This window comes from Hippopotamus amphibius, chromosome 1, assembly GCF_030028045.1.
Source record: "Hippopotamus amphibius kiboko isolate mHipAmp2 chromosome 1, mHipAmp2.hap2, whole genome shotgun sequence".
Classification (NCBI taxonomy): domain Eukaryota; kingdom Metazoa; phylum Chordata; class Mammalia; order Artiodactyla; family Hippopotamidae; genus Hippopotamus; species Hippopotamus amphibius.
In genome coordinates, this window is record NC_080186.1 from 166,258,338 (window position 1) to 166,283,122 (window position 24,785).

The following is a 24,785-nucleotide window of genomic DNA, read 5'->3' on the forward strand; positions in this document are numbered from 1 at the left end:
AACCCATGGGCCCCCGGGAGTTTTTCCAGAACTGCCGGAGGGACTAGGCACAAATTAGCTGTAGCCGGGCAGGCAGGCCGGGGGCTTTCGGTGGGTAGACACGTCTTGAGATAAGGCCAACGGCCGGCCGGGCCGCAGTGACTCAGCTGCGGCGGCTGCAAGGAAGCTCCGCGGGCCCCGAGGAACCGGACAGAGGAGGCGGGGCCCAACCGGGGACGCCCCGCCCTGCCCCAGGGCTCCGGGAAGGCCGGCCCACCACCCCCAGCTTCCCAGAGGCGCCCGGATTTCCCACGGGTTTCCCCAGCTGCTGCAAATAGTAACGAAGGCTGGCACTTTCAGAGCGCTCACTATGTGTTAGGCACTTCGCAAGCATCGCGTTTTGTTACCTCCATCAAGCTCTGAAGCAGGCGCCACAGTTACCTCCATTCAGAGACAAGGAATCTGAGGCTCTGAGATGCCAAGCGACTCGCTCAAGGTCACACAACTACTGAATGGTAAGGGCCACAGTTTCCGAGCCCCCAGACATCTCTTGCCCCTTCCCAGCTCCTGTGTCTCCCATGTCCTGCCCCTCCAGGTGCTAGCAGGTCCCCTGGGGGTGCCTTCCTAGGCAAAACCAGAAACCTGGACATCCCCTGGCCTGAGGGCTAACTCAATACAAATATTTATCATTTTGAGGCAAATGCAGTGGTCTCGATTATGTGTCTGCTGAACTCCCAGCCTGGTTTCAGGTGGTGGCAAAGTTCCCCAGCCCTAAGTTTCCCTTTGACCTCCACTCTGAGGGGAAACTCCTAGGCACAGGGCTAGGTCCCCAGGGTACACTGCCCTGCCAGCATCCAGCTCTGCCCTCTGGAGAGATGCAGTCTCCAGAAAGCCTCTGCCTTGCTCACAGATTAGCTCCCCAAACCTGGGACCTTGCCAAGTGAGAAGCAGGAGGCAGACAACACCCCACTGCTGCTGGCTGGCCCCTGCCTGTGTGGGGTCAGGGCCAGGGCTGTGCCACAGAAAGCCAAGTCTGAGCCCCAGAAGGGGTGGAGGAGCAAAGAGAACCCTGGGGCTGCCCTGGGAGGTAGTGAGCTCCCTGTTATCTAGGGTGGGGGAGCACCTGTGGAAGAAGTGATTCAAAAAGAGGGTGGGATGAGATGACCTTTAAAACCCCCAATTTCTCTAATCTATGAGTCAGGCAGTGTCCAAGTGAATGGCTTGTTCTGACAGCTGCTTAAATGGAAACTTTCCCAGACTCTCCCACTTCCTTCCCCTTTGACCTCTTTCTGCTGGGCCCTGTGATCTTCCTCCTGGAGACTCGGAGAATATTGTAAAGAAGGTGACTCCCATGCATCCCTGCTTCAGTTTGCCACTCTGTCCCAGTGGCCATTGTCTGGGTTCTGGGAGGCTCTGATGCATGGGAGAAAGGAAAGAGGAAAGGAAAGAAGGAAGGATGGAAAGAAAGAAGGATGAGTTTGAAGATGAATGACTGCCTCTGATTGAACTGCTTTGACCTGGGCCCTAGTCCAACCTCTTCCTCCAGATATGTGACCTTGAACAGAGTCACTTTACCTCCCAGGGCCTCTGCAAAATGAGAGAACTTTAATACCAACCAACCTTCCTGTGAGGGTAGCTGGTAGCAACAATGAGTGACCACTGTGGGTAGTCTTCCCCAGCACAATTGTGTGATGGTGCCCAGCGGGCAGCCCAGCTCTGCAGGCAAACATCGTTCTCTGTGGTTCTGTTTGAGCAGTTAACCCCGCAAGGACAGGCAAGTTTTGGTGGGAGAAAAGGGAGAGAGAAGGGGACCTGAGTAGGGGCTGCAGGGGATGGGTTTCCTGCAGTGGGAAGAGCTGTCCTAAAGATACTACTGGGGACTTCCCTGGTGGTGCAGTGGATAAGACTCCACGCTCCCAATGAAGGGGGCCCGGGTTCAGTCCCTGGTCAGGGAACTAGATCCCACATGCATGCCACAGCTAAGAGTTCGCATGCTGCAACTAAGGAGCCCATGTGCTGCAACTAAGGAGCCCGCCTGCCACAACTAAGACCTGGAGCAACCAAATAAATTTTTTTTTAATTTATTTTTTTAAGCTCTTTATTGGAGTATAATTGCTTTACACTGTTGTGCCACTTTCTGCTTTACAACAAAGTGAATCAGCTGTATTTATACGTATATCCCCATATCCCCTCCCTCCTGCGACTCCTTCCCACCCTTCCTATCCCACCCCTCTAAGTCATCACCAATCATTGAGTTGATCTCCCTGTGTTATACAGCAGCTTCTCACTAGCCATTTATTTTACATTTGGTAGTGTACGTATGTCAGTGCTACTCTCTCACTTCATCCCAGCTTCCCCTTTGCCCCCTCCTGCCGTGTCCTCAAGTCCATTCTCTGCATCTGCATATTTATTCTTGACGTTTCACTGGGTTCATCAGCACCATTTTTTTAGATTCCATATATATGAGTTAGCATACAGTATTTGTTTTTCTCTTTCTGGCTTACTTCACTCTGTATGACAGACTCTAGGTCCATCCACCTCACTACAAATAACTCAATTTCATTCCTTTTTATGGCTGAGTAATATTCCAATGTATATATGTACCACATCTTCTTTATCCATTCACGCATCGATGGACATTTCGGTTGCTTCCATGTCCTGGCTATTGTAAATAGTGCTGCAGTGAACATTGTGGGACATGTTTCTTTTTGGATTATGGTTTTCTCAGGGTATATGCTCAGGAGTGGGATTGCTGGGTCATATGGTAGTTCTATTTTCAGTTTTTTAAGGAACCTCCATACTGTTTTCCATAGTGGCTATACCAATTTACATTCCCACCAACAGTGCAGGAGGGTTCTCTTTTCTCTGCACCCTCTCCAGTATTTATTGTTTCTAGATTTTTTGATGACAGTCATTCTGACTGGTGTGAGGTGATACCTCATTGTGGCTTTGACTTGCATGTCTCTAATGATTAATGATGCTGAGCATCTTTTCATGTGTTTGTTAGCCATCTGCATGTCTTTTTTGGAGAAATGTCTATTTAGGTCTTCTGCCCATTTGTGGATTGGGTTATTTGCTTTTTTTTTTTTTTTTTTTATGAAATGCTATTTTTTTTTTAACTTAATTGCATTTATTTATTATTATTATTTTTTTTTTGGGGGGGGTACACCAGGTTCAATCAACTGTTTTTATACACATATCCCCATATTCCCTCCCTTCCTTGACGCCCCCCCCTCGAGTCCCCCCCACCCTCCCTGCCCCAGTCCTCTAAGGCATCTTCCATCCTCAAGTTGGACTCCCTTTGTTATACAACAACTTCCCACTGACTATTTTACAGTTGGTAGTATATATATGTCTGTGCTACTCTCTCGCTTCTTCTCAGGTTCCCCTTCACCCCCCGCCCCCTCCCATAGCTTGAGTTCTCCAGTCCATTCTCTGTATCTGCTTCCTTGTTCTTGTCACTGAGTTCATCAGTACCATTTTTAGATTCCGTATATGTGAGTTAGCATACAATATTTGTCCTTCTCTTTCTGACTTACTTCACTATGTATAACAGATTGTAGTTCTATCCACCTCATTACATATAGCTCCATCTCATCCCTTTTTATAGCTGAGTAATATTCCATTGTATATATATGCCACATCTTCTGTATCCATTCATTTGTTGATGGGCATTTAGGTTGCTTCCATGTCCTGGCTATTGTAAAGAGTGTTGCAATAAACATTATGGTACAAGTTTCTTTTGGGATTATGGTTTTCTTTGGGTATATGCCCAGGAGTGGGATTACTGGATCATATGGTAGTTCTATTTGTAGTTTTTGAAGGAACCTCCAAATTGTTTTCCATAGTGGCTGTACCAACTTACAGTCCCACCAAGAGTGCAGGAGAGTTCCCTTTTCTCCACACCCTCTCCAACATTTGTTGTTTCCAGACTTTGTGATGATGGCCATTCTGATTGGTGTGAGGTGATACCTCATTGTGGCTTTGACTTGCATTTCTCTGATGATGAGTGATGTTGAGCATCTTTTCATGTGTTTGTTGGCCATCTGTATGTCTTCTTTGGAGAAATGTCTATTTAGGTCTTCTGCCCATTTGTGGATTGGGTTATTTGCTTTTTTGGTATGAAGCTGCATGAGCTGCTTGTATATTTTGGAGGTTAATCCTTTGTCCGTTGCTTCATTGGCAAATATTTTCTCCCATTTTGAGGGTTGTCTTCTTATTTTGTTTATGGTTTCTTTTACTATGCAAAAGTTTTTATGTTTCGTTAGGTCCCATATATTTATTTTTTATTTTATTTCCATTATTCTAGGAGGTGGTAAATAAATAAATATTAAAAAAAAAATGATACTACTGTGTATCACCTCTGTGTGCCAGGCATGGAGCTAGGGGCTTCACACACATCATCACATTTAGTTCTATCTGTAAGGTAGGTACTAGTATTACCCCCATTTTATAGATAGCAAAGTCAAGGCTTAGAGAGGTTAAGAGACTTGCTAGTGGAGAAGCCAGAATTCACAGCCAGGCAGGCTGACTTTGGAGTCCTGTCCTACCCAGGTCCTGACTCAGGTCCCTTGCCCCTTCCCTACAGTTGTCTTGGAGGCTGGTACCCAGTGGCCTGTCTGATTGTGCCTAGTCCTTCAAGATCCCTACCCTCCTCTGCCAGCTGCTCTATCCAGCCAGAGTGGCTTTGGCCAACCAGAGACAGTCTGGAATCATGGCTGTGTTGGACCTTGTACAGCGATACCAGGGTTGACAGGGGCTAGGATCAAAGCCCAAAATTACAGGAGATAAATAAGATGTAGGGGAGAGGTCCTGGCTGGTGCTGAGTCTTGCACAGCAAAGAAAAAAAGGAAGACTGCCCACTCTAGATCCAGAACTAAGAAGTGACCTTGGGCACCTGAAACCAGCTCTGGTTCCATAAGGGTTGAGGAAGGTTTTAGACAGCTATTTAGGAAAGCTGTAAGACTGAGGCTGCCCTAACTATAATATGATATTTAAGGACCCCAAGATCTTCCCCAAACACCCCCACACACATATATACACACACTCTCCTGTCAGAGTCAAGTCTGGCCTGGGGCATCCCCTGGTCAAAGCCCTGCACTGCAGTCCTCCTGGCCATTGTGGAAAATCTCTGTCCCTAAAGGGGCCCCCTTCCTCTTTAGTGGAAGAGTCCCCTCCTTGCGACCTCCACTCCCAGTTGACGCTTCATCTTTTCTTGGAAACAAATCGCTCCCAACTTCAAAGCATCATAATTCCCCCCAAAGAGCAATCTTGAGAATGTCAAGGGGAACTTATTGAATTATCCTGGATGGCAGAAAAATCTAATTTATAGCAAAGCATTTCTCCTGAAATTTTAATAGATTTTTTTTCTTCCAATGGATTTTAATGTGCAATTGTTTCCCGGGCTTGGAAAATTTAGTTTGAAGCACTGACATCGCTTTTCAGTTCTTGATTTATTGCCAGCTCCCTGCTTTTGAGCCTGATAGCAAACCCAACATCCTATTTTCCCTTAAATGTGAGAGGACTGCTCTCTCTGTTTAGCCTGCTGGACCAGACATCTGATGGCACTGCCACCTCATTAAGGGAGTGAGGGGGCCTGGAGACCTGGCTGAACCCTCCCTGCCCTCCTTGAGGATTTTGTTAGCATGGAACCTCAATGCCACATGTATGAGGATGCCACTGGTCTCTCGGGACCAGTTGGGGCAGTGGCACAGCTAAGTTTCCTCTCTGCCCACTCCCTGCCTCCTAGCCTGTCAAGGTGCCTGGTGCAAAATAAGGGCTCAATCAACAGGTGTCAGCTGAAATAGAGGGTGGCATGGCTGAGTGTCAGACTCCTGCTTGGACCAGTGATAGTTTAGGCTCCCATTAGGAAAGGAATGTTGTGTTGACATCTTTGCCCAGGCTGCAGTCCATTGGATTGGAGTCACCTGGGCATAGCCCAGGGGCAGCAGGCAAGGGTGCTGCCTAGAGCTCTCAATTTATGGGGGCATGGCCAGCACTGGGGAAAGGGACTGGAGGGCCCAGTAGCATCAGAAAAATGCATCCTCCCCAAAAGATGAGAAGCTCATTGTGCCCCTAAGCACCTTTCAAGAGCATCTGACTAGGGCAATGCTTAACCAAAACTTGCTAAGGAGAGTAGGTTTTTGGAATGAATGACAAGCAGAGAAGGGAGATATTTAGGAAAAAAGCCAACTTCTTTTGAGCTCTTGGAATGATAATACCCATTTTACAGATGGAGAAACTTAGGCTCAGTGAAGGGCAGAAGCTCACGAAGCTTTGGCAGGTAGCCAAAGTAACAATGAGGCCCGGTGTTCGACTTCCTGAGGGTTCATCTAACAGCATGTGAGGCTGTACCAGGCTTACTAGCCTGACCCTGCAGGACCTGGCAAAGATTAGGCGCCTTTGAGAGGGTGGGGGGTCCCTCAGGCCCCTAAGGAGGCTGCCCACCATCCAATTTTAGAGCAAGCTGACAGGCCCATGAGGACTCCTTCCTAGGTCACAGCTATTCTCTGGGGGTTTTTTCTATCAATCCTCCTACCCCTGACTCCATCTTTCCAAATATCCAGAGCCTCTGGAGACTTTAGCCTCTTTCTTCCCAGAGATTGCTGTGGTGGCAAGTGGGAGAATTACCTGGCCACAGAAGGATGGTGATCAAGGGGCAAGGGGGAGAGGGTCTACACCTTTCCACTCGCTCCTTCTCTTGGTAATGTACCCTTCTCTGTCTCTCCCTGACTGCCTGACCTTCCATCCTCAGGGAATATGCGTTTCCTATCCCAGGGCATTACCAGGAACAGAGAAACAAATGGCCTGACCCCTGAAAAGCCCCGAGGGGCTCCCTAGGTGTGGAGGGCGCACCCTGGCCAGGGTCTGGACATGGAAGTAGGGGGAGCACTAACTGCCCCCCCGCCCCCAGGAGAGCCACAGGACACAATCTCACGGGCAGAAAGGGCCTGGCATGTGGGTTACGTTGTTTGCCACACAGAGTAGGCTAGCAAGCAGGGATGGGCACTTCTGTCCCATGCGCAGAGCCTGGGGCAGAAGGATGGCAGGAAGGGAGGGGGCAGTCCCGACTTTGCTGGCTTACCTTCTGGCTCACGCTCGAGAGTCCAGTGCCCTTGGCAGGGGCTGAGAATGGAGATGAAGGTGATTGAAGGATTTAGGGCAGCTCTTGGAGCCATCAGAGGTGGCTGCTGGGAGAGCACACTGTGGCTGAGACTCCCCCAGATGGCCTAAGCCTGTAGCCATCAGCCCCTCTCAGCACTCTCGCTGGTCCCTGGCAGGCCTTACCCCCACAATCTGCACATGGCCAGGCCCAGCCCCTGCCTGAAGCGGACCCTGAATACTTTGTGAGGCCCCTCCAACCCTATCCAGCCCTCTGGACCAAATCTAGGAGCCCGGCCAGGAGGGCTGGTTTGAAGGAGCTCACTGGATCATGGGGAGGGGGATCAGAGGCACGCGTTTCTCTCTGACTTCAGGGCAGAACCAGGCTCAGGGCTGAGTGCCCTGGAGACCCCCCTCCTCTGAGGAAGGCGTCCTTACCATTCAGGCCGCGAAAGCAAAGAACAGGAGGCATCATAGGGAAAGAGTGCCCTGTCACAGGGCTATTCCCCTAGAGGCCTGCCTCTCAAGGCTGCACCATACAAGCTTTTGCTCAGGAGAGCAGGGGAGCTGCCACCCTGGTGAGTCCACCCTGCTCCTCCAGATTTAATGACTGCCCAAATGTTATCTTTGCTGGGACAACTCCCGGGCTCTGTCCCAGCCAGCTGCAACCCAGGTCACCTCCTCCCTTCCCAGTGCTTGTCCCTTTACCCTTTGGCAGGCCTGTGACTACACCAGACATGGCTGTGAGCCAGGCCCAAGAGAGCTAAGCAGTGGGTGGGTAGACAGAAGAAGGAAACCTGAGTAGGCTGGTCATCTGATCCCAGCTCCTGGGAATGGGAAGCTCACGAGAGGCCAATACTGGGACCCTTCCCTGAGGGTGTCAGGGAGCAGGCTTCCAGGATGGGGGCCATTGTGGCACTGATTGACACTTTCCAGAAGAGTGCGAGGAAGATCAGGGATGAAGAAGCCACTGATGGGACCCTAAACACATGGCAAGTCAGTCTTGGGTAGGTCTGGGGGCTTTGAGGGTCCCAGTTGGTCAGCTAGGGGGGAAGATCCAAGGGGGTTTCTGCCCATGGCTCCCCGATCCCCAGTTGCAGTTTGATAAGATGAGGTGTAGGGCAGCCCAGCCTTGGAAGGAGCTATACCCAGGTATGACCTTGGCCCCACCCCTGAAAGCCCCCAATGCCTCAGCCTCTGCTGACCAGCTATTCTGATCACACCATGGGGCAGGGCCCCTTGCCTGCACTTCTGAAGCTTTGCCCTCTGGTGAGTAATTTCTTGGAGTTTGTGTCTGGCATCAAGATCAGAGGTTTTGCTCTCCACCTCCTACCTCTGAAGGAATCATGAAGGAGGGTCCTTCTTGAGGGCCCTGGGGAATGCTTCTGATCTGAGAGAGGGCTCCAGAGGCAGGATGAGGGGCATGTGTGGACCTGAAGTGCTTGGGGCAGGAGGCTCCTGTCCCGGGTCCTCCAGCCCACGCGTCCTGGCATGGGCTCCCTCAGCCTGAGTCTGATGGGCACCACAGGTTGGCATGCTTGTTAGAGGTCATGCAAGAGGCATGCCTGCCACCCAAGCCCTTGGCTGTCAGCCCATGCCTCAGTCCCACCGCCTCTCAGCAAGAGCAGACTCACTGAGGGCAACCTGGAAGGGCTGGAACTCCAATTGCAGCTGGAAGGTCACGGTTAGACTCAAAGAATTTTGTGAATATAAGAGCTGTGATGTGTAACCATCAAAGATAACTGATCACTCATCTCTCAGCAGCCAGGTGCCAGCCCTGTCCCCTTCAACCTGTCCTGCCACTCGTTAGATCTCAGTAAATGGTATTACCATCCACTATCCACCCAAACCCCCTGGGCAGCAAGCCCCTCCGCCCTGTAGCCAATGTAGCCAAGGCCTTGGCATCTCTTCCTCCCAACACCTCAAGAATCTGTCCATAGCCCTCCATCTGTACTACCACCACCCAGCCCGAGCTACTGCCACCTCTCTTCTGGATGCCTGCAGCAGCCTCTCACTGTCTGCCTGCTCCTGCCCACGCCCCCTGCTGTCCAGTCTTCACCCAACAGCCAGAGTGAGTGTCTCAGAATGTTAAGTCAAATGGATCTCTCTCTTGCTGCAAACCCTCCAGGGGGCTGTGATCCTCTTGGGTAAATGTCCTGCCCAATCTGACTCCAGCCCCATCTCCTGCTACCTTGACCACAGAACTCAGTTACAGTGGCCTCATTCTGTGTGCGCCTAGCTTGACTATGACTCTTCCATCTCTCTGGCCGCTTAACGGTCACTTGCTCATCTTGTAAGACTAGGAAGGCTTTTTGATCCGCCAACCCCCTCCAAGGCTCTGAGAATCCCTGCTGAACCTGAATCTATCCCTCCAACACCTGTCACCCCTTACTGTTATACTTCTTTATTATTGAGTCTACCTACTTAAGAATGAGAGTCACAATTGAGACAATACACATAGGACAGACGTGTGAAATGACCACAAGTTAAAGAGGTAGAAATAAGGGGAGGTTGGTGGTAGAGGTAGGGAAAACCTTCCTTTGCCCCCACTCTCCCACTATCTCCTAGGGTCATGTATTAGCTTCCAGAAGAGGACACTTACAGATTTAGGTGCCTGACTCTCATTCAACTTTTTCTTTTTTTTATTGTGGTAAAATATACATAACATAAAATTTACCATTTTTAGTGCCATTTAGTACCGTTTAGCGGCATTAAGTAAATCCACATTGTTGTACAGCTGTCACCACCATCCATCTCCAGGACTTCTTCATCATTCCAAAATGAAACTGTACCCATTAAACAATAATTCCCCATACCTTTCTCCCCCTAGCCCACAACCACCAGTCTGCTTTCTGTCTCTATGAACTTGACTACTCTAGGTACCTCATACAAGTGGAATCGTACAGTATTTGTCTTTTTGTGTCTGGTTTATTTCACCTAGCGTAATATCTTCAAAGTTCATCTACAATGTAGTATATGTCAGAATTTCCATCCTTTTTAAGGCTGAATAATATTCCATTTTATGTGTACACCTCATTTTGTTTATCCATTCATCCACTGATGTACATTTGAGTTGTTACCACTTTTTACTTATTGTGAATTATGCTGCTATGAACACAAGTGTACGAACATCTGTTCCAGTCTCTACTTTCCATTCTTTGAGGTGTTTACCCAGAAGTAAAATTGCTGGATCATATGGTAATTCTTTTTAATTTTTTGAGGAACCGCCATATCATTTCCCACAGCAGCTGCACCATTTTACATTTTCACTGGCAATGCGCAAGGCTTCCAATTTCTCCACATCTTTACCAACACATGTTATTTTCTGCTCAGTTTAGTTTTTGTTTTTTAATAGTAGTCATCCAAATGGGTGTGAAGTAGTTTCTCATGGTCATTTTAATTTTGAATTTCTTAATAATTAGTGATATTGAACACCTTTTCATGTGTTTACTGGCCATCTGCGTATCTTCTTTGGAGAAATGTCTGTTCAAGTCCTTTGTCCATTTTTAAATTTGGTTGTTTTTTGTTGTTGAGTTGTGGGAGTTCTTTTTTCTCTTTAATAAATTTATTTATTTATTTATTTACTGGCTGTGTTGCGTCTTCATTACTGCACATGGGCCTTCTCCAGTTGCGGTGAGCGGGGGCTACTCTTTGCTGTGGTGCACAGGTTCTTCATTGCCGTGGCCTCTCCTGCTGCAGAGTACGGGCTCCAGGCGTGTGGGCTTCAGTAGCTGCGGCACATGGGCTCAATAGTTGTGGCTCATGGGCTGGAAAGCACGGCTCAATAGTTGTGGCACACGGGCTCAGCTGCTCCGTGGCATGTGGGATCTTCCTGGAGCAGGGATTGAACCTGTGTCCCCTGCATTGGCAGGCGGACTCCCAACCACTGCACCACCTAGGAAGCCCGGGATTTCTCTATATATTCTGGATATTATCCCCTTATATGATTTGCAAATATTTCTCCCATTCCATGGGTTTCCTTTTCATTCTATTGGTATTGTCGTTTGATGCACAATAGTTTTTAACTTTGATGAAGCCCAATTTATCTATTTTTCCTTTTGTTGCCTGTGCTTTTGGTGTCATTTGCAAGAAATCATTGCCAAATACAATGACACGGAGATTGTCCCTTAAGTTTTCTTTTAAGAGTTTTATCATTTAGTTCTTTTTAAAAAAATTTTTTTAATTAATTTATTTTTTATATATATATTTTTTATTGAGATACAGTTAAATACAATAAACTGCATATATTTAGAGCGTACAATTTGGTATCCCAATCTCCCAGTTCATTCCCCCCCAACCCTTCCCACTTTCCCCACTTGGTGTCCATATGTTTGTTCTCTACATCTGTGTCTCTATTTCTGCCTTGTTTAGGTCTTTGATCCATTTTGAGTTAATATTTGTATTATGGTGTAAGGTAAGGATCCAACTTCATTCTTTTGCATGCAGATATCCAGTATTTTTCCAATACTATTTGTTGAAAAGACTGTCCTTTCTTCATTGAATTGCCTTGGCACCCGTGTCAAAAGCCCATTTGACTATACATGCAAGGATTTATTTCTGGGCTCTCTATTATATTTCATTTGTCTATGTGTCTGTCCTCCATGCCAGTGCCACACTCTTTTGATTACTATAGCTTTGAAGTAAGTTTTGAAATCAGGTGCTATGAGACCTCCAAGTTTATTCTTTTTCAAGATTGCTTTGACTATTCAGGATCCCTTGAGATTCCAGATGAATTTTCAGATGGATTTTTCTATACCTGAGAAAAACATTGTTGGGATTTTGATAATGATTGTATTGACCCTTGTAACTTTAAGGAGGGTCTGGGCCAGCTAGGGTGTCACAAGGTGACCAGGAACCAGCAGTGCAGTAAGGACGAATGGTGGTCTGAGCAGGAGAAGGCACAGACTTAGCACACTGAAGAATGGGGGAAAGGGACTACCCTTCTTTAAAATATTGAAAGCTTTGGCTCTTCCCAGGCCTCCATCAAAGGCAGGTCTCCATGGCAGGAGTTTACCCATCTGTATAATGGGCACTGCATTCCTAAGCCACTGAAAAGCCTCCTTCAGAATCAAATGCCTTTTACCTGTCTTCATTTACATTTTTCAGCTCTTGAAAAACCTTGTTGATTTGTTTGGACCTGGTACTCCCTATCTTGGTTCTTAGGGATATTAGCATGAATTTTGATGTGTCTGGGACTCTGTCTCACTCCAACACCTGACCAGGTCATCCTTCCAGTTCAGCCAGCTACCCCTTCTAGGAGGAGCATGTTTCCTCAAGACTGGGGGGAATAGGAATGGGTAGTTCTGGGTCCTCAAGGAGAGGATGGCTGGGCAGAATCCCTTTATGAAGAATATAGAGATGGTTTCCTCATCCTGGTACATCTTATAAGCAAATCTGGACCTCGGCAGGTGAGGTCCACCTGCAGCAGCAAAAGCAATGGAGGACACAGACAGCCTTCTTATGCAGCCTAGACTCTGGGAGATGACTCACTGGGCCCTAAGCCATACCTCTGGCTCTGCCTCAGAAAAACTCCTACACTCAGTCCATCGCTGAAGACAGACAGATGGATAAATGAGTAGAGAGCACTCTGAGCCCCTCATGGGGCATAATTCCCAGTTCAGAGCTGTGACACTCACCCACCCTGCCTGCCTGGCCACGGGAACACAGGAGAGCCTTTACTGCCCTAATTCTAGGAGGCATGGCTGGGGCTTCTGGCAACTCATTCTGCCCTGGAAGGGGTTGTCTAACTCCAGCTCTGACAGAGGGCCCTGGGGTTTCTGGCACAGCCTGAATTTCTATCTCAGCGTTCATATCTATGTGACCAGGGGTCAGAAAATAAGGTCCTTGAGCCAAATGGGAAACTTTATCCTAGTTGTTTTTATTTTATTTATTTATTATTTATTTTTTATTTATTGGCTGCATTGAGTCTTCATTGCTGCACGTGGGCTTTCTGTAGTTGCAGAGAGAGGGGCTACTCTTCATTGCAGTGCGTGGGCTTCTTATTGCGGTGACTTCTCTTGTTGCAGAGCACAGGCTCTAGACTTCAGTAGTTGCGACACGTGGGCTCAACAGTTGTGGCTTGCGGGCTCTAGAGCTCAAGCTCAGTAGTTGCGGCACACAGGCTTAGTTGCTCCAAGGGATGTGGGATCTTCCCAGACCAGGGATCGAACCTGTGTCCCCTGCATTGGCAGGCGGATTCTTAACCACTGTGCCACCAGGGAAGCCCCTATTCTAGTTGTTTTTAAAGCATTCCAAACTTTATCAGACTAACTGGAGTCATTTTAGATACAGAAGTAAAGCAGCAAGCAGTGATGAAATGATAGAGGCCTAGAAAATTATGTCAGTGCTGGGAAGGGTCTCATCCAATCGAGCTTTTATTTTACCAAGAGAAATCTATCCACCTGTTCATTCATGCATTCATTCAGTATCTTCTACGAGACAGGTCCCTTGCCAGGGGCTGGGGATACAGCCGTGAGTAAGACAGAACCTCTCTCTCACGGAAGGCACAGTCTGCTGGGGGAGGCAGATGGTAGCAAACAAACAAATAAACAAAACTCCTAATGAAGGGAAAGGAGTAATGGAACATGGGTCTATGGGAATATTTAACTAAAGAATCTGACCTGGACCAAGAAGTTAGTGAGGTCTTCCCTGAGAAAACAGGGACCTGAAGGATGAGTGAAACGGACAAAGGGGAAGGAAAAGAGTATTTCAGGCAGAGGGAACAGTATGTGCAAAGGCCTGGGGGCTGGAGGGACAGGCCCAAAGAGGAAAGGTCACCCGGGGAGCTGGAGACCATAACCAAGGGTTTGGGATTCCTACCTATATTCTTCCGCCATACCCCACAGCCTAATGCCCCCAAGTTTCATGGCCTCAGATAACACCCTCAGCCCCTACTGGGCCACTCACTGCACCCCCAGGTTCCCAGACAAGCTCAAAGACAGACCACAGAGTGTAGAATATCAGAATTATGCAAAGAACATACAAGGTGTATCCAAATTTGTTGAAGCCTCTTCAGGCCCCTGTGGCTGGCAGAAGCCTCTGGCTTGAGTTAAGACTAGAGGCCAAAGATTGAATGCTGAGTAGGAGAGTTTTACTGCCAAACAGAGAAACTATTCCAGCAGAGAGTCTAGGTTAGGGAAGGGGGAGAAATGGGGTTGGTCATGAACTATCTCTGTTCTGTATTCAAAAAACAAAGTTTCTGAGTGTTGTTGATTGACTGGGATATCTAGCTTGTAGGTCAGGTGAGCACTGGCTTGGCTGGGAGTGGTCAGTTGTGGACCTGGGGTGTCCTCCTCAGGATTATGGTGTCTAGCAGCCTCTGTGTGTACATGATAAGCCCGAATCAAGATTGGGATGCCCAATCAGGTCCACACTGATGTCAGCAGGCTAGATGGCTGGACTGGGGCTTATTACTGGCCACTGGCCTTCAATTTTTTACCAATGAAGGTGTGTGGGGGCCTCCAGATCCCTATGCTGAGTCCAGTCCAGTTAATAATTGTTTGCTGAATGCAACTGTTGATCTGTGATCTATATCCTCAACACCTAAGCCAGGGTTGCCTTCCTCTCCCTCACCCCCGCATGCTATGTTGAATTCTACTTCCTCTTATCTTCCACTTTGCCTGCCCTAGTCTGGGCTACCATTATTACTCACCCAAAGGCATTCATTTCCTCCAAACTTATCACCTCCAGCTCATGGTCTATGAGTCATCTGTCTAAAATGTCACTTATCTTCTTAAAACCCTTCCTTCACTCCCCTTGGCCACTGGGACAAAGCCCTGAGGCTTGCACACCCAAGCAGTCAACCTCTCCAACCCCACCCGCTGCATGTCCCCCTCACACACTAGGCTCAGCCACAGTGAATTTCCAGTTTCTCCAAAGTCATGCTCCCTCTCGCTGTTAGGCCTTTGCCAGTGGTGTTCCTTCTGTGTGGAATGCTGTTCCCACCTTCACCTGGCCACCTCCTGCTTACTTTTAAAGTGTCAGTTTATATGCCAATACCTTAGGGCCTTCCCTGACATTCCTAAATTGGGGTTTGGTATTCCCACCTTGGTGCACCCCAGTCCTTTTTCTTCCTTAAATATTTATTTAATTTGGAAATTCAAATTGGGGAGAGATGTGGTACCTTAGGTTATTTAGGGAAGACATCTAATGGCTGTTCCTCAAACTGCCTAGAAACATGGGCTGGAACCCCTGGAGAAGGAGATGTCAGCACAGCCCTGCTTCTTCCTCTAGTTCCTCCTCTAAGGAGAGTGAGTAGTCCGTTGGGCAGATTCTTCTCCTGAGCCACGCTGTATGGAGAATCACTGCTTTGCCAGCAGGGCACATGATGGGTAGAGGGTTCCAGGCTGACCAACCAGAACATTGGATCTACAGGGGCCAGGCAAGGGCCCAGATTGAAGAAAGGCAGGGTAGGGTTCAAACTCTGCATCTCTCTATCTGACAGAGTGACCATGCCATTAAAGCTGCCTGACTTCCCGCTCAGCTCAGTCTGGACTTGCAGTGCGCGTTGTGCTAGGCCAAGAGAATGCTCCAGCAGCCTGGGTGCCTTTTGAACTCGAGTTTCTGGCTCTTGGGTGAACAGATGAATAGCCTCCTGTGAACTAAAAATGCCTTCCTGGGCCTCTGTTCTTTGAAAGAAATCAAGGGATCCCACAGACTGACCTTGAGGATTTTTTTCCAAAGTCAACACAAGCCACCACTCTCCGAAACCTTCCACCAACTCTGCTCCTTCCCACCGCCACCCTGCCACCGCCATGTCAAGTGGTGACAGAAGGTCCTCAAGGGCCCCCCTCCTCTTGTGTAAGATGGGCACCCGTGTGCATGCCTGATTGCTGACTAGGGTGAGTCCTAGGGAAAGGAGAGTTGGGATGACATACACTCATTTTCCTGTGTATGCTTCTGTAATGTGGGAATGCTTTTACAAGCATGTATCACTCCTATAATTAAAGATATGAATCTAGTAAAATGTTCCATCCCATGGGCCATGGGCTCAGAGGGCAGAGGGTGACAAAGAAGACTTAATAGGTCAGACAGCACTGGGGCTGGGCCTGGCGAGGAGGGCGCGGGGGCAAGGCGGCCTTTGGACCCAATAAAGGCAGGGCTTAAAGATGAGAGAGCTTTAGGGGCAGAGGACAAAAAGGATGGGCACACTGGGCTGGAGGAGGTGTTTATGGAAGACTGGCCAGAGGTGAGTTAGTACTGTAGTGGGTAGGGCCATGGATGCCAGACCAAGGAGTTTCTATTAAGGGGTTTCTGAACCAGAGAGATGTGACCTGAGCTAGGCCTTAGGGCTGGAGCTAGCAAAGATGAGAGAGAGGCCAGGCCTGCCAGGAGGCTCTTTGCACATCCCGGTGCAAAGAACAACAATCGGGGAAAGGGGCTCCTGGATGAATGAGCTGGGCTGTCCAGGACCTCAGCACTGATGATACCCTCCGCCTGCGCCAGAAATCCTCCCAAAGCCTCTCTGGGTACTGGCAGCTCTGCCTGAGGTTCCTGTAAGCTGGAGACAGGGTGACATCCCAGTGTAACTCTGGTTCAGTCTCACTTGCCCACCTTGACCCAGAAAGGAGGTAGTGCCCACTGGACCTCTTGGGGCCTCCAGTTCCTTTTGCCTTCATAGAACTCCAGAGCAGCTGTTTGATTTTGGGTCACCTGGTGATTCATTTTCCTGGGTCCTAGAGGAAAAGCAAGCCTGTACACCATCAAAAAGTTCCTAGGATGTGCCAGTATGAGCCAGATGACGATTCTAATACTGTCGGGCCACCTGCAAGACGCAGGATAGTGCTTTGGCAATGCTGGGAGTTCCTAAGGGTTCCAGAGAGGCCCAGACACCTCAAGGGACTGGGTCTGACAGCAGCGAGGGCAGGCTAGAGTGCCCTACCCAGTGCACCTCCCAGCCCTGCCTCCTGCCCCATCAGAGGCTGCTAGGGACAGTCATGCCTAAGGGGCCATCCAAGATCACTTGAGGACCTACATAAAGATGGACTGGGCCTTGGGCAGGTTCTTCAGGATCAAAGAATCCTTCTCCTCTTCATAATTATTGTTCCCCCATTATTATGAGCAACTACCAAGGACTCAAAGTTGAAAGAAGACCCAACGAGCAGGGAGGGAGCATCTTCCCTCTCTGATTCCTCTGAGTTGCGTAGTGGAAAGAGATCAAGGCTACTGCACCCTGAAAGGGCCCAGAAACTTCAGAGTCTAATGAACACATCAAGCAAGGAAAATCTCTTCCTCTACCTCTGGTGGTCTCACAGCTAAGCGCTCTGGGGCTTGCTGTTCCCTTTGCCTAGATGCCCTTCCTCACCTGGCCCCACCGTGGCTGAGGAACTCCTGTTCTTTCTTGCAGGCATCACCTCTTCTGTGAAGTGAAGCTTTCCTTTACCACTCTACCAACACATTCCCCTCCTCCATCATTGCTGTGTCTTCTATTTAACCTATCACTGCATATTGCACCTTCTGCTGTTTTGCTTTATCTGTGGTCTGGTGTGATGTCATATGAGCCTTCCTCTGCTCTGTGTCCCCAGAGGGTAGCCTAGTGTCTGCCTCATTGAGCAGGTGCTCACTAAGCACTGGTACAGCAGAGCCACAAAGCACAGTCCGAGATTTCCCAAGCCAATTCCAGGCCACTTTGGGGTGCTTTACCCTTCCTAACCAACCCCTACCAGCCCACCCTTAGCCTCTAACACCCCCCTAACCCCACCTGAGGTTGAAGCCTAATGTCAGCCACACCTGGAGGTGTCTTTCTTGAAAGGATCCTCAAACTAGCAGTCTGTAGAGGTCCCCTAAGTTCTTCATGGACTTGCCACTTGGGCCAAGGCAGAGTGGGGAAGGCTGGGGCTGCGGAGACCCCTCACCGCTCTGGAGGTTGACCCCCATGCAGCAGCAATGTGGTGATGATTGACAACACGTGTACAATAAGGAGCACGGGTTGTGACCCGGGTGAGTGAGCATGCTGCCCACCCAGGGTGTCCTGACATCCCATCTGGAGACGGCCAGGTGTGGACTCAGGATCCAGGACGTCATCCAGCTTGGGCTATGGGCAAGGCACTCGAGACTAGCCAGGCAGTTAGGAGACCGCAGTCACCCTCCATGAGGCAAGTACCTCTGAATCCTCAGTCCATCTCCTCCACCCTCAAGATAATGATCCGCGGTCCAGGGCAGGCCTTGGCAGTGAGGAGGGAGCCAGCCCCTGCCACAGGCACCTTGGCAGTACCAGCTGCCCCCTTGGATGCCCCAGCTGTAGGCTTGTTCCAGACTTCGTATTCCTCTAGGATGACAGTGCCCTCTGTCACCGGCCACTCAGCCAAGTCAGAGCCTTGCCCTCCTTCTGCCAGGGCAGCTTTTCTGTGGGCTTCTCAAGGCTTAGAATTCTCTGGCTGGCTGATGGCTCGTCTTCTGCTTAGCTGGGCTCCAGTGTCGGGCTCACCCCCAGCTTGAGTCAGCACCCAGCTGGCTGCTCAAGCTCTGGCTCTGGTCTCTAAGAGGTCTCTGGGCAAATCTGCAGCTCTGTTCTAAACACTTTTGCATTTGGTCTCTTCGCTTCATTGATCAGGAATCATATGATCTTTTAAAAACACAGCTGGTAGAGTTGCCCATCTGTGCTTCTGCATTTGGATCATAAATTGGGCTGCCTAGAATTTATTTAAACCTGCAAACTGGGTGCAGAATGAGGCTGCTCTCACAGTGTCTCCTGTGATGATCTTCTCATTTCTGGATCATCTTAATTCTTAGGACCACTCTTGGCTGGGTTTCTAGGACTCAGTATGTTTTAATGCTCATTTGTCTCCTGAGTTCTTCTTCTTCTCCTCCTCCTCCTTCTCCTCCTCCTCCTCCTCTTCTTCTTTTTTTTTAAAGATTTATTTATTTATTTAGTTTTATTGTCTGCATTGGGTCTTCGTTGCTGCGCACGCGCTTTCTGTAGTTGCGGAGAGTGGGGGCTACTCTTCATTGCAGTGTGTGGGCTTCTTATTGTGGTGGCTTTTCTTGTTGAGGAGCATGGGCTTCAGTAGTTGCAGCTCGTGGGCTCCATAGTTGTGGCTCGCGGGCTCTAGAGCTCAGGCTCAGTAGTTGTGGTGCACAGGCTTAGTTGCTCCGTGGGATGTGGGATCTTCCCAGACCAGGGCTCGAACCCATGTCCCCTGCGCTGGCAGGCGGATTCTTAACCATTGTGCCACCAGGGAAGCCCTCTTGAGTTCTTCTAAGGACTACTTTCTCTTGACACTGAGATTCACTAATTACAGGACAAAGCACTTATCTGCACTCCTCTCCTGTCCCTGCACCACCCACACACGATTCCCAGACAGGATGGGTCAGAAGTCCTTAGCCAGGTCAATAACCCAAGATAGTGATGTCCTCTGTGTTCCCCTCCCCACTCCATCCTTTGAAATATACACAGGAACATTGCTGATGTGTCAAAGACTGTCAAGTGTCCCCCAATATCTGGTCTAGCTGAGCACATGGCATCCAAAATAAATACTAAATTTCCCAGCCTCCTTTCCAGCTATGTGACTAAGTTTTGGTCAATGAGATGTAAGCAGGATGGTGTATCCAACTTCTTGAAAGTATCCTTAAAGGGAAAGGCATATCCTTCTTCCTTTTTTAATTTCTTCATACTAGCCAGAAAGCACCTTCTGTGATATAATAGCTTGAGTTAGACCAGCCAAATTAGAACATTAGGATGAAGCCACTCTCTGAAGATGGCAGATGTGGGAGCCCAACTTCTGAGATGGCCTCCAGTGATTCTCAACTTCTGGTATGTCCTTGTTTCATTCTCTCCCATATTCAGCAGGACTGAGCCGTGTAACCAATCGGATATTACAGAAATGATAGTGTGACTTCTGAGACTACTTCATAAAAGACGTTGCAGCTTTTGCCTTTTTCTCTTTTGGGTCACTTGCTCAGGCTAGTGGAAGCCAGCTGCCATGTTGTAAGCACACTCAAGCAACCCTATGGAGGATTATAGGTGGTGAGGAACGGAGGCTTCCTGCCAACAGCCAGAACCAATATGCCAGCAGTGTTGCAGTGTCAGTCAAGCCATCAAATGACCACGGTTCCACTCTGACATGCTGACTGCAACCTTATGAGAGCTTAAGCCAGAATCACCCAGCAAAGCTACTCCTGAATAACTAATAATACACACAGAAAGTGTGAGGTAAGAAAAGCTTATTGTTGTTTTGAGCCACTGAGTTGTGAGGTAATTTGTTACACAGCAACAGAGGAGAGCAACACAACTGAAGGAGCCTTGACCATCTGAAATTGTGGAGGGCCTTACATTTACCTCAGATTTTTTTAAAGAGATATAAGCTTCTCTTATTTTCACAAGTATTACTCTGACTTTTCTGTCATTCCTATTCCTAGTCTTATTTTGGAACTACTCATTCAGAAACTCTTTTAAGAATCGCTAGCTGGAAGTGCCTTTGGAGGCCATCCCCATCATTCCTGCTTGCCAGGGGCATGTTGAGGCCTAAATCTTCCCAAGATGTTGGGTAGTTAATGTCTAAAAATGTCTGTAAGAGGAATTTTGTAATGAGAACCACTGGCCAAGGATCAGGAGACCCTGGCTCCACCCCCTCCTGAGTGCTCTCATTTATTTAACACTTTGGTGACACAGAGAGACACTGTCTTTATATGGGATGTCCATGAGGCTCAAAGAGATGTGTAAATAAGCAATTTGGAGAGTGCCAAGCTGCTTTACCAACTGAAGAAAGCACTCTTGCTGCTGGTTTCTGGATGGAGTTAGCCTGCCTCAGCATTTACAGGTGTTCCTTTCATGGACCAGCTTTCAGGTGTGCATCTCTGTGCCCTACTGAACAAATCCTCACCAATGATGAGCCACCCTGCTCAGATCCATTCAGCCATGACAACTGACAGGGCTGAGTGATGGCAGTCCTCGTGGTTAGTCTAGTTTTTAACTAAAGCACTTCTGCCCACTGCCCTGGCTGCAAGACAACGGCCAGCCCTCTGACACCTCCTCTCCACCCCATGTTCTGCTTTGTCACAGACCACAATTTCCAAGTGGACAAACCATCCAACGTGATTCCCCAGCATCACAGTTCCCAGACCTGCTTAATGTTCCTTACCTTCTCCCATTGGCTATTGCCATGCCAAGGGACAGCTTCTCTCTGAAATCTTAGCCTCCGGAATTCTACCAGAGGCTTTGACCTCCTGATTTCTAGATTTTTCCAGTCCGCTCTCCACTCCTGCTCTTGCACTTTAACAAAGACTTTCTGTTCCAAGAGGCTTCAATTGATTCTTCAGCCTGGCCCCATCAGAATCATCTGAACAACCAACAATTTTCTTATACCCCATATTAGTTAGGATAATGCTAGATGCTATAACAAACAAATCCCAAAATGTATACTGGCTCAGACAATATAGTTGATTTCTTGTTCACAAACAACTCACGTGGGTGTCCCTGATCAGTGGTGTCTGTCCTCCAAGTGATGATTCAGGGACCGGGATACTTACACCTTGTGGCTCCGCCATCTCCAACATGTGGTTTCCAAGGGGGCCTCAAACTAGAAGGAGAAAAGAAGGATGGAGAAGGCACATCTGCTTCTTAACTATTTGGGGCTGGAAGATACACATCATCCCTGATCAACATTCCATGGGCAAGAAGTGTCACTTGACTCCTCTCAGATGTCACAGATGTGAGGGGAGGGGTGTATGCTGGGAAGTGTAGCATCTGCTGGGAAGCCCCTTCCTAGCCTCAACTCTGTGCTATGGCAGGGCAAGGGATACACTTTTTTTTTTTTTTTTGGTTAACAGTTAGCTCTCTCTGCTACACACTCAGAAGGAAGCGAACCTTCTGCCACAACTGTCTTGTAAGACTGCAGCCCAGCGCTACAGGCCGACCTACCTTCCTGGCTTCTATGTCCTGGAGAAAACCCCAAGGAGGACAGGTCAGTGTCAATGCAGATTTATGACCTTCTAAGTCACCCGGGCCCCTATATTGCTAGGCCCGGGCAGGTTCTCTGCTATTTCCCCTAACAGCTGCTCCAAGCATCTTCTCCTTGCCCTCAGCCCCTCCCCACCCTCATTCTCAGCAGGTGAGAATTTTAGGACTGAAGGGCATGATGCCCCTTCCCTTCTTCCCCTGCCCTCTCCTCTGCAGCCGCACATATAAATTTGTCTGTGCCCGTGTGCCCTCCCGCTTCACAGCCTAAACTGCTCCCTGGATTTCAGACCTGTGTGTCCACCTGCCTCAGGATGCTTCCACCTGCATGCATATGGTCCTTCATACTCACCATGTCTCAAACAACTCACCCTTGTCCAGCGCACCCCCCTCCCCCAAACCTGTTCTCCACCTGCCGTTTCTTCCTCCCGTGATGGGGACGCCCTAACCACATGGTTGTCCTTGCTGAAAACCTGAGGGTCGTCACTGTCTCATTTCTCAGGTTGAATCCTGGCCAGAATATCTCTTGAATCAGTTTCCTCCACTTGTTTCCTCAGTTCAGGTCATCACTTCCTGCTCAGATGCCTAACAGGTCTTTTGCCTCTAGTCTGTGCCTCTCCAACCACTCTCCACCGGCAGCCAGAGTGACCGTTCGACAGTACACATCTGACCACAGCACTCACTTTCTTAAGTGAAGTATGCACTTCCTTCTAAGGCCCCCAAGTCCCCACATGACTGGCCCCACTGCAGCCAGCCCCTCACTTTTCCCGACACTCCAGCAACAACAGACTTTCCTTTGTACACGCCCTGAGGATCCTTGATGCCACACTGGGGTCATGGGTGGGTGGTGCTTATCACACTCCTTGGTAAAGCTCTTTTTGTATGTCTGCCTCCCACTTCTACAAGGGCAGGCACGAACTCTTTATCTCATGATCTCAGTGTCTGGGACAGTGCTCATCATACAGTAGGTGCTCCATACATGCTCCGTGAATGAATGAAGACGGTGGAAAGGAACTCGCTGAAGATATGGAAAATCTTGATTTAGATATACTTACCTTACGCTGAATGAACATTTCCTTCTCAGGAGAACCAAAGTATATATATATTTATCTGTGAAATCTGATCCTTTGCCTGAGAGCTTCCCATCAATTAATCATGACTGGCCATTCTGCACAAAACATCTTCTCCCAAAGCACTTTGCACAGAGGGGCTGAGCTCTCCCATCTTGCCAGTGCTGTGGGCTCAGTTCCTACCACATGACTGGCCTTGGCAGTAGACTCACACCCGTGCCTCCCACTGGACCTCCATGGGGCCCTGGGAGGAAGCCAGAAAGGAGCATGGTCCCCCACTTTTTTTGGGCCCCCATTTTTAAGATAAGAAAACCTGCTCACAGGAGATGAGGTGATTGTTCAAGGGTGCAAAGTGAGGCAGGTATTTGTTCTTTTCCACTGTATCATAGACCCACTCTGCCCACCTCTCTGCAGCTGATGTAATGCCCCGTGGTGCCAACACAGACCCTGGGCTCTGTGGGAAACTGCCTCAGACACCATCCCAGCCCCTTAGGTCATAATACATCTTGTATGTCAGCTGTTCCCTTGGGTAAGAAATTATTGGAACAGACACCCACCCAAGCTGACTCCATTATAAAGAGAACTCTCAAAGCATCCAAATGCACAAAGTCATTTCCCAGGAACTGGAAGCTCATTAGGCAAACATTTCATCTTTTGTGCTGGACTACAGGTCCTTTCTCCCTGCATTTCTAATCTCTTCCCTTTTTCACAGAACCCTCAACCATCATTTACAAGGCCCAACATGACCGCCAGTCCTGAGTCAGCGTGACTCACAACTCCAGGGCCCACCACCAAAGCAGCAGAGTGTCAGGGCCTTGGGAGTACTTGGCTGGCTCAGCCTCGGTGACTGCTGGTTCTCCCAGGCTAGGCTTTCAGCCCTTGCCCATCACCTGGAACATGTACAGCATGTCAGCTGGTACAAACAGGGTAGCAGGGGTTGTTGGCAGAGGAATTCCAAGGAGGGGTGTAGTTAGGGAAAACTGTGAAAGATGCTGAAATTTAGTGCTTGTCCTGAATAACTTACCTACCTAGATTCTTTCTGCCTTTTGTGGTCTTTGACTGACATTTCTCAGCTCCAAAGATAGAAATGAAGTTGTAAAACCTTGATAGTAATGCAAATAATTCCTGTCCACAGTAATACAGACTGTGTCTAGTGGAAGACAACTGACTATTGCCTTGTGGATACTGGCCAATTTTGCATCTATTCTGAAATGATTTCAGCATTCTTTACCTGACTATCATGTGATACTTGGAGTTCTCCTTTGAACTGGCTGTAATGTTTTAGTAATTCTCTCATTAATTAATGAGTTAAACTAAATCTTTGACACATGTTAATTTTATATCTTGGGACAGACATGATTATATCCTCTTTTAAAATTTATTGTTAAATATAGACAAAGCTTGTATGATCACATACTAACTTCAGAAATATTAGCGATGCAGAGGAAAAAATTTAGGAAACGCAAGAAACTGTTAGTGTTCACCCGTGGGGAAAAGGGAGGGAGGAGCACTTACTTTTCATTTTCTATTTTGTTGTGCTATTTTAACTTTTAAACTGTTTTAAAAGAATTTCAGTGGAGGTTGACTAGGCAAAGGGTCATCTGTTTATTTTATACTCTTCTCTATAAAAAATAATAACTAACTTTATAATTATATGTTAAGCCATACATATGGTTGTTTGGACTTTTCTGATTGTATGCTATATTTTAAAATTAAAAAAAAAAAAAAGCTGATACCTATTA

General features: G+C 48.3%; 1 long non-coding RNA gene across 2 annotated transcripts; it reads left to right on the top strand.

Moving 5' to 3' along the window:
• Positions 1–299: 299 nt before the first annotated feature.
• LOC130831669 (uncharacterized) lies at positions 300–24,785 on the top strand. Of its 2 annotated transcripts, none has more exons than XR_009048096.1 (3): positions 300–494; positions 21,847–21,980; positions 23,756–24,785. It is a non-coding gene; the product is annotated as an uncharacterized LOC130831669 (long non-coding RNA). The 2 variants fall into 2 exon arrangements; XR_009048094.1 differs by lacking the exon at positions 300–494 and adding an exon at positions 20,786–20,864.